A 6,988-nucleotide genomic window follows, 5' to 3' on the forward strand; every position below is an offset into this window, starting at 1 on the left:
TGCGATGTGACAAAAATCATTCTGGTACTCAGAAGACTAATCCAAATACCAATACACAGTGATGGGCAGGATACAGGGCCACACGTGAGCCCCCACTTGATTCAATAGCTCCGAAGATCAGCCTTACTCTCAGTAAAAAAAAAAAAAGGCTTCAAAATGACCTCTGCACCCCTTTAAAAAAAAGGCCAACAGACATTCCACATTCCATTCAGTCTCCCTGCTTGCTCCAAAACTCCCTTAAATGCCATCAGACCCCACAAAATGCCCCCAAGTGCCAATCAGACCAGCCCCACTTACTACAAACTTCCCTCACAGGTCACTCAGATCTCCCAAGTACCATAAAATTCCTCCACATGCCACAGTGTGTGCCACCTGCCTAGTGACTTGGTCTGGAGTCCAGAGGGATTGGAGGGAGCCTGCACTTGCATGTGTGGTATGACCTCCCTAAGTTGCCTAGAGGAGGTCACATGATGCGAAGGCCGGCAAATTATCTCCTGGTGTTCCATCTCTGCCTTTACACCATCTGTCATATGCGGGTCCACCTGGGAATTTCCCTAAAGTGGCCTTATAAAGAGGGAGACACACAGTATAAAGGAATTACTGCATGTCACTCATTTGTGCAGAAAATATACCTAGTGATAAGTGAGAGTGGTGTATTATAAATGGGATGTTATAAAGGAAAGGAACATTGTATTTATTATATATTTTTTTACTTTTCTGTACTTGAAGGATAAAAGATCTCATGTTTGTGACAGAGTAAAACAATTAGTCTATATAACATTCTGAGATCTTAAAACACAAAAATCTCCTCTCACCCAAGTACGTTGTATATGTTTCTTAGTGAGATAGTTTAGCAATTTTTTCCCTACTATCTTACTAGACTTTGGGGCCTATTTATCAATTAATATTTGCGGGATATTCCCTGAAAACAGACGTTTTCCAGGCCTACCTACCAGGTGTGTATCTAGGGGTCCAAGCGCCCCTGGCAAAGTAAGGGACTGGCGCCCCTCCCTGTTGGCAGTTAGATCGCCCCCCCCCCCTTTCCCTCGTCATCCGGCGCTGATGCTTCTGACTTAAGGCACACATCCACTTAAAAACATGACAACGACTGCACGATTACGAAATTGCAGTCGTTTATCAGTCTGTGATGTGCCTACACTGAGCGAGCAGTCGTTCAGTGTAATCACATCAATCATCTGCAAACATGTTGAACCTGACGTTATCAGGTTGTACAACATATTTGCCCGAAGATAGATGTCTAAACGACCAGGGGCAGCGCTTGCCGTTTTAGACATTTTTATAAACTATGTGCAAACGATTTTCAAATGATTGAACGATATCGTTATCGTTCAATCGCTGGTGGATGTGTGCCTTAGAGATCAGCAGCAGCACAGACTTTTAACAGACAGACAGAGCAGTAACTAGACTTTTTGGTGCCCTATGCCAGGGCTCTCCCCCGATTTTTTTTTAAAAACGGACATTAGTCACGTTCCATAGATGTGCACCAGAAAATGCTCCCGGAGATGCTAGGCTTCCCCAGGCTCTCCTCCTCACTAATCCCTCTATACAGCCTGCATCTTACCTGTACCACCCTCTATAGCCTGCATCGCACCTGTACCCCATATACAGCCTGCATCTCCCCTGTACCACCCTCTATAGCCTGCATCCCACCTGTACACCATATACAGCCTGCATCTCTCCTGTACCACCCTCTATAGCCTGCATCTCACCTGTACCCCATATACAGCCTGCATCTTACCTGTACCACCCTCTATAGCCTGCATCCCACCTGTACCCCATATACAGCCTGCATCTCTCCTGTACCACCCTCTATAGCCTGCATCCCACCTGTACCCCATATACAGCCTGCATCTCTCCTGTACCACCCTCTATAGCCTGCATCCCACCTGTACCCCATATACAGCCTGCATCTCTCCTGTACCACCCTCTATAGCCTGCATCCCACCTGTACCCCATATACAGCCTGCATCTCTCCTGTACCACCCTCTATAGCCTGCATCCCACCTGTACCCCATATACAGCCTGCATCTCTCCTGTACCACCCTCTATAGCCTGCATCCCACCTGTACCCCATATACAGCCTGCATCTTACCTGTACCACCCTCTGTAGCCTGCATCCCACCTGTACCCCATATACAGCCTGCATCTCTCCTGTACCACCCTCTATAGCCTGCATCCCACCTGTACCCCATATACAGCATGCATCTCTCCCCGTACCCCCAAATACAGCCTAGCACAGGAGACACTGATATCCCTCCACCATCCACAGAATTACTGTCCCCCTGTACCCCCATATACAGCCTTCATCTCTATTGCACTGCCATATACAGCCTGCCCCCCATATTTGTATATACATACTATATATTTATTTATTTCACAAACCATATACTGTATGTATATGACAGGTTAGTCCCTTACCAGGATGAAGGCGGCAGCAGGGAGCTGAGATGATGGGGAGCACTGGAATCCAATGAGAATTAGATGTATCTGCCCGAGGGACTGTTACCGGCACCGCTACTTCCCGCACTCTGGGTGCCCAGGTGCTGGTAATGCACTGCATGCTGGGAATTGTAGTCTGCTGGGAGCACTGCATTATGAAGCATGACAGCCTCAGCAACTACAAATCCAGAGGGGCCGTGCTGCTTGCTGCAGTGCTGGATGGCTGTCTCACTGCTACAGAGGAGCCTGGAGATAAGTGGCGAGGAGCCGGGCACACCGCTAGCATAATATCGCAGCAGGCACTCGGCAATATAATTTGCAGCAGAGGGGGGTGAGAATGGTGTGTTCCGGCCGTGGGGCATCGACGGTGCCCACCCCTAGTTACGGTCCTGCAGACAGAACTAGCCAACCAGCTGGCGCCCCTGCCGAGTGCCATCCTGGCCAATAGGAAGATACGCCCCTGCTACCCACAAACGGGCGTATCTATAATGGGTGCAGGGTGCATGGAACGGTTTCAAGACTCTCTGAGCACTGCTGCAGTTCTGGGTGCCCTATGCGCAACGTCGTGACATCATGAGTAACGGGGGCTGGGTCGTCACAGGGAGTGCCCTGGATACGGCACTGGCATGTTAAGGGAATGTCAGAGGGGCTTGTGAGTTTTACATAGTTTCTATTTATTAATTTTGGAGTCTTACTTTTATTTTTTAATAAATGTTCCACAACTGATTTAAAGACCAGGGACTCTGTAGAAAATGATTAGATCAGGAGTTATATACTGGTGACTGAAGTTGGGATGGTAAGAATACAGCTAGAATATATACCGTAAAAAAGGTGCAGTCACATGAAATACAAAAACTTGTGAATTGAGATTTAAAAACTAATAACCCCTAATTCTGACACTTATGGGTAAATTTACTAAAGTGAGAGTTTTTAGAAGTGGAAATGTTGCCCATAGCAACCAATCAGATTCTAGTTATCTTCTAGAAGGTGCTAGTTAGATGTTAAGTAGAATCTAATTGGTTGGTATGGGCAACATCTCCATATCTAAAAACTCTCACTTTTTTAGTAAATATAAACCCCTTACTCTTGTACATAAGAACTCCAGCGATGAGAAGTGTGAGTCCAAAGAGGCAACCGATGACTGCACCAATGATCACACCGATTCGGTGGCCACATTTTAGGTTCCGACAAAGTAAGACATAGGGCAGTATTAAATTTGGCTGCGAAAAAGCCGTTATCGGCGATAATTTATCAGCGATGACGTCATTTTCGCCGGTGCGAAAAAAGTCTTTGTAAAAAAACGGGGATAACTTTTCACCGTGTTTTACATGGCGAAAAAAAGTGCAGAATTGGGGTTTAGGGGTGCAGGCTAAAAAAAAATAGCCTGCACCCCTGGGACTGTCCCCTAAAAAAGATCTGTGTCAAAAAAAGTTTTTAAAAAAAAATCGGAACACCCCTCAAAATTAAGTTTCATTTTGAGGTGAAAAAAAAAAATGGGGGACAAACTTCTAAAGTACCGAAATTAATTTCAGAGGGGTTCCCAAGTATGCGGCAGGTGTTTTACAGAATGCGGGTAGTAGCGGCAGGTGCATTTTTGAAGAATTTTGAAAAATAACTTTAGGGACTTAAAAATATGCTTGCACCCATATTCATGTACCCCAAATTTGATGGAAATAGTTAAAAAAAAAAAAATCTAAGTGCTATTCTTCACACCTTCTTCAATGCCAAAATTTATGCACCTGCCGCGGCTATTACAAACCCTGACTTCCTTCAGCAGGCAAAAATGGGGGTACCCATAGTGATCCCCCATGTCTAGACATCTTTAGGGGGGTCCAACACAATTCCCGAAAATTCACCATTTTCTGCGATACTTACCTTTCCGACGGCTCCCGTTTTCGCTGATTCCTAATTGAATTCGGGGATATAGTGGACGCGCGCCCGATACTTTATCCCTGCAAAACCTCCAATGTAGAGCGAAAAAGTCCAGCACAAACTTTTCGCTCCCAAATTGAATATGGCTCACAATGGAAAATATGAGATATTAGTAACACTAACAATTTCATAAATCACATTTACACTTTATAAAGCTGATAGGGCCTATGTTCTACTGAAAAGTTAAAATGTTTGCAATGCCAGGATATATATATAGAGTTATTCACCTTTTGGTGTCTCTATTATCAGCTATCCACTTTAATGGAGAGTAATCATCATCAATCTAAATTTCCTCTTCAAAAGATAGTAACTTAGGACTCATTCAGAGTCTCTAGCTAGGGCACACTCGCTCGCTAGGAGCGATAATCGCACATCTGCGCATAATTCGCAGTGCGCGTGCGCAAGCCATTCGTTGCGGTCTGATTTTGCTAGCTCGCAAGCCGCTTTCAGGTCGTTGCTTTGAGTGACAGATAGTACCGTTTGTGGGTGGTAACAGGGGAAGGTGCTTGTAAACGGGGGAGTGGTTGTGCGAACGCAGGCGTGTCTGGCCGCCAAAACGGCATTAAACGGTGTGCATAATTAGAAAAGTAGCGTCCTCGCACACGTGACTTGGTTGTTTTTTTAGCCGGAACTGCTCGCAGTGCTTGGGGTAGGTTAGGTCAACCCCAAGCGCTGTGAGCAGCTCCGATGGCCTTTGATGTTCACGATTAATCAGACTCTTCCCGGAGATGACGTGTGGTGCGAGTGACAGGTGGGAGGTTTTATAGTCCAGCGTACGCTAACTGCCGTCGCTCACTAAGACATAGAGGGCGTCCTTACAGCGCAAAGAGCGATCGCTTGATTTGCATACAAAGCCCCTTTTTGCAAGCGAGCGATCGCATCTTGCGAGAGACTCTGAATGAGGTCCTTAGTGTTTCTAATGCCCACTTAGTTGCCATGGCTTCTTTTTCAACAGTGGAATAATTTATCTCATGTATATTCAGTTTCCTACTTAAATAAGAGAATGCTCTTCACCATCTTTGCTTTGAGACAACACAGCACCTAGCCCTACATCTGATGCATGTGTCTGCACAACAAATTCATTTTTAAATTGAGGTATCATCAAAACTGTTTGGTGCCCAACGCTTCCTTCAACGTCTGGAAAACCTTTTCTTCCTCAGGATTCCACCTAACCATATCTAACTGCTTACCCTTGGTAAGGTCAGTCAAAGGGACAGCAATGGCGGCAAAGTTGGGTATAAATCTTCTATAATACCATGTGATTCCTATGAAATCTCTCAGCTGCTTTTTATTTAAGGGTTTTGTATTGCCTCAATTTTATTAATTTGGGTCTATGGGCCTGATTCAGACCCGCTCGCTGGCGCTGTGCGCTAGCAAGCGGCCCGATGGTTTGCGAATGCGCATGCTTCGTTCTGCGCGTGCTACTCTGTGCGATCGCAGGCCGCTCGCTCGCCCAGCAAACACAGCCCAGTGAAATGAGTGACAGGAGAGGCAGTTTGTGGGTGGTAACAGGGGCAGGACCCTAATAACGGGAGAGTGGAGGTGCGAACGCAGGCGTGCCTGGGTGTTTCTACGCCGTTTGTAAGGCGTGCATAATTAACAGCCAGCGTCATAGTACACGTCACATGCCTGTTTTTTACACTGAAGTCCTCAAACTGCTTGCGGCAGGGTAAGGCAACCACAAGCGCTGCGATCACTACCGATGGTCCTCGATGTACCAATGTTTAATACACTTCCTGGAGATGATGTGCGCTAGTGGGTGTCCCTACATAGGCTAATTGGTGTCTGCATACACAGAGCGATCGCTCGCACAGCCAAAGTGGGTGTGCTTATGCCTTGGCGAGCGATCGCTTCCCATGCTGTCACTTTGCAAAATTTGCATACACAGGATGCGAGCGATCGCATCTAGCGAGCGGGTCTGAATCAGGCCCTATATGCCTATCCATAGTATTTCACCTCTTATATCCCTTTTTGGGGTTGCTTGTACCCTGGGTGAGTGAGACTGCCAATCAGGACTATAGATACATCATTAAGATAAGTAGCAGCATACTGTCTATGAGTCCTTAGAATTGTATTCATCATTTTCTGTAAGGTGGTGGGTACCCCATGTAACCCAAATGGCAACATCTTATAAAGGATCAGACCCTCCAGTGCAGAAAATATGAGATATGGTAAGAACTTACCTTTGTTATCTCTATTTCTACGAAGTCCATAGGGTTCCACAGGATACCTTGGGGTATAAGTGTGACGTCAGTCATCGGGCACCATAGAGTTAAGCTTTCAGCCTCCAAGGATGCACTAGGGTCCCCCTCATATACCCCGCCCCCGAGCCAAGGCACCTCAGTTAATTACCAAGCCATAGGCCGGAGGAGGAGAAGGAAGAGAGAGAAAAAAGATCTGGACACACACAAGAATCACATTCTCACCAGAGGGAGACGGAAAAACCGGTGACCAGAGCAAAGCCCATCTGCAGCACAGGTGCGACAGGGCGGGAGTCCTGTGGAACCCTATGGACTTCGTAGAAATAGAGATAACAAAGGTAAGTTCTTACCATATCTCATATTTTCTACTTCAGGGTCCATAGGGTATCCACAGG

Source organism: Taudactylus pleione, unplaced genomic scaffold (genome assembly GCF_031769625.1).
Source record: "Taudactylus pleione unplaced genomic scaffold, aTauple2 ptg000199l, whole genome shotgun sequence".
NCBI classification, from domain to species: domain Eukaryota; kingdom Metazoa; phylum Chordata; class Amphibia; order Anura; family Myobatrachidae; genus Taudactylus; species Taudactylus pleione.